The sequence below is a fragment of the Tupaia chinensis genome, unplaced genomic scaffold (genome assembly GCF_000334495.1).
Source record: "Tupaia chinensis unplaced genomic scaffold, TupChi_1.0 Scaffold000078_1, whole genome shotgun sequence".
NCBI lineage: Eukaryota > Metazoa > Chordata > Mammalia > Scandentia > Tupaiidae > Tupaia > Tupaia belangeri.
In genome coordinates this window covers 10,864,892-10,879,028 of record NW_006159539.1, presented here as the reverse complement: position 1 = coordinate 10,879,028, position 14,137 = coordinate 10,864,892, and positions in this window count along the sequence as shown.

The window sequence follows — 14,137 nt, the reverse complement described above, 5'->3', positions numbered from 1 at the left end:
CTTCAGTACTGGAAAGAAATTTAATATTTAAAGGTAATTTGACCTGTACATGTGTGTACTATGAATATTTAATGAAGCCTATAGCAAATGTATTTATATAGCATTAATCTGGGGATATTTATTTCTTATTCATTTTCTAGGCTATCATTTCTCTAGCAAATGTGAAGTTGCCCTCTGTAAAAATGCCTACTTCTAAAGGTGCACTTTAAAATTGTAGAGTGAAGCTATTTCTTTTCCTGCTACAACTGTCAATATTCACTTTGCTCCCTAAACAAAAGAGCCATTCTACGAGGATAGAACTATCCCAAAGACATTATTGTCAGAGGTTTAGACCATTACATTTTCACAAGTATCCCCCATTTTGAGTCTTACATAACATTCAAAACAGAGAGAAAGGAGTCTAATTTCTCACATTCCTTTGATATCAGTCATTTCACCCCTTATAGTATTTCCACTTGTTAGCACTTTTCAAATTAAAAGGTGTACACAATTTGCTTTAATTGGTAGTTCATAAGATGTCTAATTCAGATTTTTTTACATTTATTTTTTGAATTGATTAGGATACACACCTAGAATGAGAGTGTTTTTCTTGATGTAGCTTTAAGGTTGGGATTTTAAAAAGCAGAGCAAAAATAAACAATACTAACAATAAAAACAACAAACAAAAGGGGCACTGGTCCAGATGCAACTGAGTACTATTTTGTTATGTTTCACCAGATCAGATGTGCTAGATTTGGGAAGGAGAGAAAAGTGTAGTCTGATTGCTTTGTAAAAGTTTCTTCATTATAACTTTTATGAGAGAGAGAAACAGAGACAGTTACTCCCAGTAGTCTTGTGCCACAACCCAACCCCAGCCAACCTGGATCGTGGGCATGCACAGTGTGGCCTGGGGATGTGAACCCAGGACCTTCCTATATGGTTCCAGTCATATTACCACTGTGACACCGTGGTGGCCCAAGATCTTTATAACTAAAACCCCCAACATAGTTGGGAGGAAAAAATAACAGAAAAAAAAGAGTATCAATTTTCTTGTCCTGGTGGGTAAGTGTGAGCTCAGAAAGGCTGTGTATTCCACTGATACAGTAACTGGGTACCACATACCAGCTATTGCCATCAGGGAGAAACAGGGGCTCTCTGTCTAAAGCACAAAGGAGGTTTATAAATAGGTGTAAATGTGAGGTGGCAAAACAACCTCAAACAGCAGGCAATGCATGTCCAAGTGGAATGGTTAAAACCCGTTGGACTGTGAAGGTCATGGGTACCGTGCAGAGCTGTGCTTCTGAGCAAGCTCACGCCGGCCGAGCGCGATACCACCAGAAACTTTTTCTATGTGTTGTATTATTCCCATTTTTTTCAACAATCCTGTTCTTTAAAACATTATTCTAGCAACAAAAACAAAACCAGTATTTATAATCAGACTACCCTTTTGAAAATCATTTGGAAGACGGCATGCTCTGCTAGCTAATGGCAGCAAAGGAGAACTGACAAAGGAAGTGGAAAGTGCGCAACCATTTAAAAGCGCAAAATTCCAAAGGAATGTTTTCCCAAAACTACGTGTTTAGGACTTGTAGCCCAGAGGAATGGATAATGTGTTCACGCTAGAAGAAATGTTTGTAGTTCACATGGAAGGCTGGTTCACACGTGACTATTAAAATAGTCACCAAGCTTGGCCCTGACTTTCCCTTGACCTTCATAGTCCAATAGATTTTAGCCATTGAACTTGGACATGCATTGCCTGCTGCGTAAGGGTGCTTTGCCATCTCACGCTTATACCTATTTATAAATCTCCTCTGTGCATTTACATACAATCCTCTTTCCTTCCCTAGTAGGGATGGGCCAGTGTGTGATGCCCAGTTGCTGTATCAGAATGACCCTAGGCTTTGTCACCCTGTGAGAAATAGATTCTCTGAGCAAAAGGACAAATGTCAGCTCTTGTAGCTGATTTCAAATTAATGTTCTGTTGCCAGCACTCAGTGGCCCAAGCAATAGTAGTGATCCAGCACACACACACACGCACAAGCACATGCACACACACTCACACACACACACACACACACACACACACACACACAAGTATATAAAAGAAACACAATTTCCCAAAACATTTATCCTCATTACATGTGATTACATGATGCTCTTTTCTGTTCTAGTCTATTCTATTTTATTATAAAAACATGCTGGTCACAAGCTACTAAATTGATTTCTCAGTCCACTCGTAGGTCAGAACCCACAGTGTGAGAAGCACGGAGTACTCTATCATATGAATATACATAATCTAAAAAAAAAGTTATTTGTTGCTAATTTGGAATTAAAATTTAACTGGGCATCCTGTATTTTCATTTGCTAAATATAACAACCCTAAATCCAAAGAACTGTGTTTTCCACTTGTAGTCAGCTAATTGAGCTGAATTTCATTTCTCTCATTTATAAAATGTAAGCATTGACTTGACAAACATTAAGGTCCCATTTAAGTGTAATTTTCTATGATTTAAGATATGGAACTTTGGAATGTACAGCACTGAAGAACACTAGGTGGTGAATGAATAACATTGAAGAAAATAATTTGTTTTTATATTTATACTGAAATTGAATCATGCAAGTCTATATTTAACTTGTGAAAAATGAAATGATAAATTCCTAAAAAAGAGTGAGAATAATGTGTTGGGCTATTTTGCTCACTGTTCATCTCAACAAACATATGTCCTGGATTAAGGATGAGATAAAACCCACGATTCTGGCATTTCCTCGCTAATCATAGTTCCTGTTGGCTTCACATAGTGGGAGAATCGTGTTTGCTATGGTAGCTTTGATTGTGCCACTGAGACCTTCTTCCAGAAAGGAACTTGCCATTTAACTTTAAGGAGTACAGTTAGCTAACAATCTTCAGTGACTGCATCTTTGGGGTTCACTGAGGCATTCTCAAGCTATGAGAGTCTATGCCCCTCCCAAGCAGCCCTATACAATGCCTGAGCATGGCAGATGGTACCAGGGACTGTGTTTTCTGTCTAATGCTGGACCCTTCTAATGAACGATCTTTGCATGGAAGTGCCTCTTGTGTTGGCTGTCCTTTGTCAGGTCTGCATTGCAGCAGGAGGCTCTCTCATGCACCCCAAACATTTTGGCTCCTTACAAAATCCTCAGTCTACGGAGATGGCTTGCTGCTCTCATTAAGGGCTGGCATTCTTATTTTGTGGGGAAATACTGCAGTTTTTACTTCTGCAACATCATAGAGCCCAGCTGAGGAGCTGTCCCCACCTCCTCTCCTGGTTGCAGAGCCAAAAACCAAGGCTAGGTCACAGCATACTGGGCACAAGTTGGGCCTACTGAGGACCTCATGGCAAAGGTGCTGTAGGGAAGCCAGCTATATTGGGAGGAACCCTGGGAGTACCTAAGGATTGAAGTTTGAGGGTACTTGATCAGAGTGCCCAGGACATGGGGCTAGGTGGGGAGTACAGGGACATTCTCCAAAGATAAGGGATTTACCACAAGAGGTGATGCAAACTTGTTTGGTGGTTTGCTCATGGAAGTCTGGGAAACAAGCTGTCCCTGCACTGGGTGAAGTCACAATGCTGAAGACTACAGCAGATCATCAAGGATGGAACTGCAAAGTTCAACAAAGTGGTCATGCCAATAAGATGTAAGATTTGAGAGAAGGAAACTCACCAGAGGATTATTTTCCACAGCACGGTGCAGAGGACTCAATATTTGCAGGGCTCCTGTGACTGTGCTGGCACCAACACTGTCAGCTTTGGTGGAAGGTCTCCTTTGCAGGATGACACCAAGTGTGCTCATTTGGGGCAGCGGGGCTGAGGGGTCCCGAAGCAGTAGATATTAGGTAGCAGTATGTAACTACCAACACCCAGGAGCAATTCTGTAAAGATTAAGAAGGACAGAGTGACAAACAGGGTGAGTTGATTCACAGAGAATTGTAGAGATGGTTAACAGGACAAAATAAAGACAATTTTCCAGGAGTGCTCTCTAATATAGTGGTTCCCAACCTTTTTTGGTACCAGGAATCGGTCTCACGGAAAACACTTTTTTCACGGACTGGGGGTTGGTTGAGGGGATAGTTTTGAGATGATTCAAGTACATTACATTTATCGTGCACTTTATTTCTATTATTATTACACTGTAATATATAATGAAATAATTTTACAACTCACTATGATGTAGAATCAGTGGGAGCCCTGAGTGTCTTTTCCTGCAACTAGATGGTCCCATCTGAGGGCTCGTACAAGAATCTAATGCTGCTGCTGACTGGACAGGAGGCATAGCTCACTATTGTGTGAGTGATGGGAAGCGGCTGTAAATTCAGATGAAGCTTCCATTGCTTACCTACTGTTCACCTCCTACTGTGCAGCCTGTTTCCTAACAGGCCACACACTGCTAGTGGTCCATGGGCAAGGGTGGGAACTCCTAGTCTAATACACATAACCAAATAATAAATTCTCTATGACTAGGCTTATTGCTTTGATTCATAGTCCATCAGCTTCGAGTTTCTGGGGCTTGAACCATGATCAACTATGTGGGAGTCCAGTGCCCTAGGCACCATGCCACTTGCTGGTCCTCTGATTTATTTTTTACATCAATTGATAGATTCTATAGCTGTTAAATTTTTCAGCATGGGAAGATTCTGGAATCTAAACTTTTTTGCTGGGGAAAAGCTATAGTACCTTAAATGTTCTATTCGAGACTGAAATCCTAGGATGGGACTGCATGATCATAGCATGAAAGAGTCTCTTACACTGAAGAAAAACTTTGATTTTGCCTCACTATTATCTTTTCAGGTGATATACTTTTTCTCCTCTAACTTTACCTGAAGGTTTACTTTCTAATATCATAATCATAATTACAAGCATTAGTAAAACATAATACAAGTACTTATAATATTGTGACCAGAATCAGTCACTAATGATTACCATGAAAGGTGATTTGTATAGTTCTAACATGTATTCTTGTTCAAGTGCTCTTTTAATTTTTGATAATGTTTTTTTCTTATTATTACAAGGTTCATTACAGACATCTTCAGAAATCCGGATACATGCAATTAAAATTTTTTTAATTTCTAAAATTATCTTTAACCCATCACGAAGAACTCGTTGACTACAAATATCATTTATATTTTCATATACCTTCAATTTTTTTTCAGCTAAAGTAAAAAAAAAAATCTCAAAATTGGTTTACAAATGAATCATCTCAGGATGTGGCTATGAACTGAAAATGGAGCAGAACTACAGATAGAAAAAGAATAGAATAAATAGGAAACAATAAAGAGAAGCCATAGAAGAAAATTTCTCTGATGTGAAAGGAAAACTGTCAGGAGAATAAAAACATCAAAGGAAAAAGAATTATCTACTGATAATTTCAATTTCAATCTAACTTGATTCTGGTGAAAAATAAGATGAAGAAAATCAAAACAAAAAATGTTACTAACATTAGCACAGGAAAAAAGAAAAGATTGCAGAGAAGGTGGGAAGAGGTTAAATTTGCATGAATTCTCCTCATAAATCCTTCACAACAAGGTAACCACAGGTATGTATACTTTTTAAAAATTTAAATATTCATTTATTTATTTTAATTTGACCAGAGAGAGAGAGAGAGAAAGTGAGAAAGCAAGCTGCCAGGTCCAGGACTTGAACCGTGTTCAGCCATGTTAGAGTCTAGTGCCCTGAACCAGCACACCACCTGCCAGCCCTAGGTATGTATATTTAGAAGATGAAAAACTGTGATCCAAGATTTTGAAATGGAGAAAGGACACACTCAAAAATAAGGGAGATAACATACATTCTCAGGTCCACAGGACCTCAGAAAATAAACCATTCTGATAATTTTGTGAAAAAAAAAATTTTGTAAAGGACATTTTCCCACCAGATGAAAAATAAATAAAAATAACAGACATAAGAACTGAAAGACTATGACATAAAACAGAACAGTAGAAATCAATAAAACCCATAAATCTTAGGGTATTTTAAAAATAAGCATTTCAAAACATAGTTAAGGAAAATAGTAAATATGTTAAAAAATAATTCTTGGAAGTGGAGTTAATGTTTAAAAAAATGTACCAATAACCATATAAATTTCAAACCTGAAATGCTAAATAAGCATTGCAAAACATAGTTAAGGAAAATAGTACATAAGTTAAAAAGATAATTCTTGGAAGTGGAGTTAATGTTTAAAAAAATGTACCAATAACCATATAAATTTCAAACCTGAAATGCTAAGTAGCATAAAGTAAGGAGAAAAAAAATAATAACTAGATAGCTGAGCCAACATATTTTGGGGTATAAATATTGTTACACAATTGATATTGACGTGGAAGTATGCAGGATGTAGTGCTTTCTAATCACTGGAGAATATAAGAAAGAGCCAACTGTGTAAAGTTTTCATTTAAAAAAAAACTTCCTTTGGGACCAGCAGATGGCATAATGGTTACGTTGCTGGACTCCCACATGGCTGACTGCAGTTCAAGTCCCAGACAAGGTGGCTTGAAACTCATGCTGGGTGCATGTACATGCATGCCCAAAATCCTGAGAGGAGAATGGAAGAGAAGGGACTGTGGTATGGCCATCTTCTCAGGGGGTGATTTTTTGCTTCCTGTCTCTCTGTTGAGTGTGTGCACCCTATAGCAAAAATATATCTTAAAAAAAAAATCCTGTATTTACTAATTAATTTGAATAATTAAACATTATCCTTAATAATGCCCCAGAACATTATTCATTCATTCATTCACTCATCCATTCATTTATGATAATGGAGAGTGCATGTGAGAGAGAGAGAAAACGAGATAATCCTCACCAAGGTCTGCAGAATTTGGTCACACCATGATCTCCTTTCCCTAGTTCTCTATCTGGCCAAGATCTTGGGAGCCCAAAAGGACACCTAGTGTGTTTCAGGCTGACCCTGGGATTCAAATTTTAGCTCAGCCACTAAATATTTCTTTCACATGGGAAATTTTTTGTGTCTTGAAATAAAATGTTTAATTTTGCTTAAAAATGAGTTAGTGATATATTTATATGCCAAGTGAATTTTTCCCAACAAGTAAAAACATTTTAAATCTGTCTTTTAGAATAGGACCAACTGCTAAATGCTTTCTGATTTTAGCAAATATTTTATTTTTGGCCCAAATTATAGTTAAGTACCTTCAAAATATTTGATAATAATTATCATTATTCCATTTGATAAGGCAAGAGCCCATTGGTAAAAACACTTACAAAAATCATTTGTGATTATGATTAGGTTTGGATAATCACTTTGCGAGAGATATTTCTAATTTTAGCATGTAGTGTTCATATGTTTATTTTTATTTATAATTTCTATATTTTAAAGATTTTATGTTTTCATTTTTGGTAATAGCTATCAAAGTATATCCTTCTTCTTTTTCTAGAAATAAAAAATGATGCAAAATATAATATTAAGAAATATAACATGAGGTACAAAATATAATATTAATAATAATTAGATACAAAATATAATATTCCAAAATGTTGAGAAAAACTTAGGGGTCTCAAGGAAAAACAATCCAATCATTAGCATAGGTCATTGAATAAAGTATTGTAATTTAAAAATACCATAATAGAGTGTCAAATTGTGTATAACTTTCAATTACGTATACATTTATATATATATATAGAATATAAAATGTACTTTTATAAAATAAAACAAACATCACAAGTAAAACTGTAGTGTGGTGTGGAGTTTATTTATCCAAACAAATAAATGAACAAAAAAAATGTATGCACACTCACCTATTGGGTCGTTAGAAAAGTCACGAAGCATTTTTTGCATAGAAAAACAGAAAAATATGTCGTGACTTTTTTGATGACCCAATAGTAATTCCAAGATATTCCTTATACCTGGAGTATAATAATAAAATTTTTAAAAAATCATATGAATTATCACTAATTATGTATTTGTTAAATAAATTAAAATATATTTATGAAATGTGGCATTATGTAGCCATAAGGAAGAGCAAGTGATAGTCAATTGAGAAATACATTTTCACACCATGTAGACTCTATATATAGGTCAATAATCATACATATGACAAGTAAAACAAAAATTAATGAAAAATTCTATGTTGGCACCAGAAATATTGTTGCAGGACTTTGAAATCTGAGTCCACTGTTTTCTACATAGTATTATTTCTATTGAGAAGTCTGTTCTCAAGTTTACTGTTTCTTCTTTAAAGATGTATGTCCTTTCTCTGGATTATTTTAAGATTATTTATTTGATTTTGATTTTTGGAAATTTTGATCTGATGTACTTTTTTTGTATTAGTCATGTTTGAGGTTTGATTTATTTAATCACATTTGAGGGATTGTTTCGCTATCTTTTCAGCTGTATTTAATTTGTTGATAAACCTATCCTTTGAGTTCTTAATTCTAGTTATCTTATTATTCACTTACATAATTTCCATTGATTATTTTCTCATCTAATTGGAATTTACTTTGTTATCTAATATTTGGACTATCTAAATCTTGAACATATTAATGGTTATGGGAAGTTATTTTTAAATTTATGACTAGTACATTTAATATCTGGATCTCCTGTGGTCTGCTTCTATTGTATGTTTTTTCTGATGAAGGTTGGCAACTTCTACTCTCTTTGTGTTCTTAAACATTTTTCTTTATTGAATGCCTGAAACCATGTGTTAAAAAATTGAGATAATTTGAACTTTTGGAAATTGTTATCTTCCTTCTGCAAGGTATTATCTTCTTTCTTATGTTTTAGTAAGCTGCTTGGGAAGTGGCATATTCTTTCTATTTAATCCAGTCACTAACAATGTAGATTTAAATCCCAGTTCAGGCCTTTGTAAGAAAGAGGTTTATTTTCTGTCAGGGCTTATATTTTTTGAGGTCCCAATTGGAAACTTTGGCTATTTATAAGGGCTCCTTCTCCTATTGGATCTGAGCTCCAATATTGTCACCCAAGCTACAAAAGACAGCTGAAAACTTTGCTTACCTTCTCAGGTTCTCAGCCTCTCCCTTCCAGTAAATCACAAACTGTAGGAAAGTGATTCGGAATGAGACACTGATTTCTCTGTTCCTCCCTTATCTCTAGAATCTTAGCATTTTTATCTTTATTGCCTAAGTAACCTTTCAATTCTAAATTGTGCGTGTGTGTGTGTGTGTGTGTGTGAGATTCACTATCAAATAGTTTGATTTTGGTACACAAGTTCTTCACTAAAGTATGCATTACTTCTTAGATCATCACTGGAACAAAGAAATCTTTGATGAACCATATGGGCATATTTTTTCCCTATCTTCTATTAACTTTTATTTAAAAATCTAAATTTGAGTTTCATTTCTAGAGCCAGTTAAATATATATATATATATTCCAATTTTTATAGGTTACCTGTAGTTTTTAATTCTGTCTCAAAAGAACAGTTCGAAACTATTTTTTTAAAAGTATATTCCCAAAGTAAGAAATGTTAATAAGAACAATTTTAAATAAGAAAACATAATCAATTTTTTAAAAAAACTGTATAACTTGTAGTCTAATGATCAATTCAAATATTCCGTTAAGCTAGAAATTAAGTAATTTTGAGGTTACTCTATAAAATTATCAACTGCAATTGTAACTAGTAGTTTTCATTTAAATATTAGCTATTTCCCCAGAGATCATAGAGATTTTTCTCAAATATTATTGGTATATGGATAACTAAATGTTTGCTTAACCAAGGTGAATTAAAATGTTTATGGAGGCCCATCCTAAATATATCACTCTTTTGGCTATAAGATCCAAAGTTTTTGATAGTTCGTAAGAAAACAGCACTGAATCTGAAGTTAATCAAACTGGCTGAATAAGTTTGTTGGGTAAAAGTAATTTATCAATAAGTAAGAAGAAAAAATTAAAAAGGAAGTAATTTGGCTTCTGTAAAAAGCATTCGATTTTTTCTACACTGCAGTTTTATCACTGGTAATGGTGCTGTTGTTTTTGGCTGTGTCCCTAAACTTGAACAGCAAGAAAAGTGAACGGGCAGATAATTCAGACTTTAAAAAATAAAGTGTTTTAGCTATTGGCAGATGTCAAGACAACTGAGACTTAATGAATACTAAACTGCATACCTGCCATCCTTATCTGTCTCCAGCACAGTTGACAAAACAAGGTAGTTTTGATGTCAAAACAGATTGGGGAGGAAGAAAGAAAGACAGAAACTTGGGCTGAGTTAAGAAGTCTTTCTTTTTTATTTCAAGTTTCTTTTTTTTTTTTTTTTTCTACATTATCTCCTAAACAAACTCTTATGTGTACCCAAAATAAAGCATTTACTAAACCACAAAAATTAATCAGAAAGCATTCTATACCACAGGCTTTAACAATTCGATAGATAAAATCCTATCGACCCCTTTTTTTTTCTCTCTGTGAAAACCATGGTCTTCAGAGTCCTTGTTTGAGAGCCAGTTCTGTGTATGGGGATGGTGATCGATCTTGCACCTTACAAAGCAGTTTTGCTTTGACTGCCTGGTTCTCGTGGCTTTGTTTTTGTTTTCCTTTATTATCCTTGAAACTTATTACACATTGCAATCACCCAGGGTTCCATCCCTGGTTTAGTCCCTTTCATAGAGAGATATAAAATAAAGCATATTATAAACCCAGATAACTAAAACACAAAAATATATCATGAGGAAATCTGAGCTTCTCTGGGGAGTTAGGGAAGGGAATATGGAGCAAACGCCATCCAATCTGTTATTGAAAGGAAGGGTAGGTGTTAATAAGAAGGCAAAGACCCTTATCTCTAGAATCTTAGCATTTTTATCTTTATTGCCTAAGTAACCTTTCAATTCTAAATTGTGTGTGTGTGTGTGTGTGTGTGTGTGAGATTCACAATCAAATAGTTTGATTTTGGTACACAAGTTCTTCACTAAAGTATGCATTACTTCTTAGATCATCACTGGAACAAAGAAATCTTTGATGAACCATATGGGCATATTTTTTCCCTATCTTCTATTAACTTTTATTTAAAAATCTAAATTTGAGTTTCATTTCTAGAGCCAGTTAAATATATATATATATATTCCAATTTTTATAGGTTACCTGTAGTTTTTAATTCTGTCTCAAAAGAACAGTTCGAAACTATTTTTTTAAAAGTATATTCCCAAAGTAAGAAATGTTAATAAGAACAATTTTAAATAAGAAAACATAATCAATTTTTTAAAAAAACTGTATAACTTGTAGTCTAATGATCAATTCAAATATTTCTTTAAGCTAGAAATTAAGTAATTTTGAGGTTACTCTATAAAATTATCAACTGCAATTGTAACTAGTAGTTTTCATTTAAATATTAGCTATTTCCCCAGAGATCATAGAGATTTTTCTCAAATATTATTGGTATATGGATAACTAAATGTTTGCTTAACCAAGGTGAATTAAAATGTTTATGGAGGCCCATCCTAAATATATCACTCTTTTGGCTATAAGATCCAAAGTTTTTGATAGTTCGTAAGAAAACAGCACTGAATCTGAAGTTAATCAAACTGGCTGAATAAGTTTGTTGGGTAAAAGTAATTTATCAATAAGTAAGAAGAAAAAATTAAAAAGGAAGTAATTTGGCTTCTGTAAAAAGCATTCGATTTTTTCTACACTGCAGTTTTATCACTGGTAATGGTGCTGTTGTTTTTGGCTGTGTCCCTAAACTTGAACAGCAAGAAAAGTGAACGGGCAGATAATTCAGACTTTAAAAAATAAAGTGTTTTAGCTATTGGCAGATGTCAAGACAACTGAGACTTAATGAATACTAAACTGCATACCTGCCATCCTTATCTGTCTCCAGCACAGTTGACAAAACAAGGTAGTTTTGATGTCAAAACAGATTGGGGAGGAAGAAAGAAAGACAGAAACTTGGGCTGAGTTAAGAAGTCTTTCTTTTTTATTTCAAGTTTCTTTTTTTTTTTTTTGTTCTACATTATCTCCTAAACAAACTCTTATGTGTACCCAAAATAAAGCATTTACTAAACCACAAAAATTAATCAGAAAGCATTCTATACCACAGGCTTTAACAATTCGATAGATAAAATCCTATCGACCCCTTTTTTTTTCTCTCTGTGAAAACCATGGTCTTCAGAGTCCTTGTTTGAGAGCCAGTTCTGTGTATGGGGATGGTGATCGATCTTGCACCTTACAAAGCAGTTTTGCTTTGACTGCCTGGTTCTCGTGGCTTTGTTTTTGTTTTCCTTTATTATCCTTGAAACTTATTACACATTGCAATCACCCAGGGTTCCATCCCTGGTTTAGTCCCTTTCATAGAGAGATATAAAATAAAGCATATTATAAACCCAGATAACTAAAACACAAAAATATATCATGAGGAAATCTGAGCTTCTCTGGGGAGTTAGGGAAGGGAATATGGAGCAAACGCCATCCAATCTGTTATTGAAAGGAAGGGTAGGTGTTAATAAGAAGGCAAAGAAGTGGAAAGACAGGGGAAGTATTCAATTCTTGGGCACCGTGTTTGCAAGGTTCTGTTCTGGAAGTGAATTGTACTTGAAGAGCTGAAAAATGGTTGGTATAGACAGAGTTGGGAGAGTGACGGGACATGAAGACATGGAGAGGAGATAGGAGGAGGTCAATAAGAATGAGACTGCTACCTTGACCTCCTGAGCTTTGTAAGAATTTGAAGCTTTACTCTGAGAACAAGAAACCATTGAAATGTTTCAGAGTTGTAAAAGAACAGGATTTATTTAAATTTTGAAAGGAAAAAAAAAGAGCTCTGGCAATAGTGTAGATGGAAAACTGAGGAAAGAAAAATGGATGATGAATGAAAAAAATTTATATCCACTCTTGAAAAGTTGGCAGGTTCCTAACTTTACCTTATGACCTACAAGTTATACTCCTAGATAACTAAGTGAAAATATACGCAATGTGGGCCTATGCAGAACTTGTATGTCAATGCCCCTAGTAGCTTTATGCATAATAGCCAAAAGTGAAAACAATTTAACTGACCACCAACTGATGAGTGGAACAATAAAATACATCTATACAGTAGTATGCCATTTTGTAATAAGAAGGGACAAAGTGGAGGCCAGCAGGTGGCACGGTGGTTAAGGTGCTAGACACTCCCACATGGCCAACCACAGTTCGAGTCCTGGACTTGGTGGCTTGTTTTCTCACTTTTCCTCTCTCTCTCTCTGTCTCTCTCTGGTCAGCTATAAAATAAATGAATGCCTAAATAAAATTAAATAAATTATTCTTAAAAAAAAAAAAAAAGAGGGAAAGTATTTGTTTATGTTCCAGCATGGATGGATGACCCTCAAAAACCCTATGCTAAGTCAAAAAAGTCAGACACAAAATATCATTTATTGTATGAATTTGAGAATATCAGTTATCCAAAACAGTGAATGTACACAGAGAATAAATTAGTGTTTGCCATATGGTAGGGGTGAGAGGTAAGGAAAGGGAATGACCATGACGGGGCATGAAAGATCTTTTCTGGTGGATGGGCATGTTCCAAAATTGGATGGTGATGATGGTGGCACACACTTTAAATTTACTAAAATCAGTGAATTGTACACTCAAAACAAATTAAGTTTTGTGATACGTAAATTATCTCTCACTGGATTTTCTGAGTGGCTAAATGAATGGATCAACAAGCGGATATAAATAAATTTGGGATGTGCAAAAACTAGTTAGAAACTGCTGTGAATGCCCAGGTTATCAGGTGATGGCTGAGACAAGGGTGGTGACTTACATGGGAAGAATGGAAGAGGTCTGAGAATGAGTTAGGTATGAAAATCAATAGGAATTGAGGTTGACAAGACATGGGGACTTTGGTTTATACTCTTTTCTCTGGCAATATCCAAATACTTGTGAGTACTTAGATACTCATGCTCCTTCTTGCCTTTCTCTGTGTTCTTAATACTGACTGGCTTCCTCAAGAATGACTTTCTCACTATTGTCTCCCTGGTGTACACCTGATGGCCCTTGGTTTGAGATGAAAGATAAATGTCATCTCCCCTTTAAAGCCTTCCCTGACCCACCTCATTTCTGTTGTGTTTTCACAATCATTCCTGCACTTTTCTTCTTTCTTTCTTTCTTTCTCTCTTTCTTCCTTCCTTCCTTCCTTCCTTTCTTTCTTTCTTTCTTTCTTTCTTTCTTTCTTTCTTTCTTTCTTTCTTTCTTTCTTTCTTTCTTTCTTTCTTT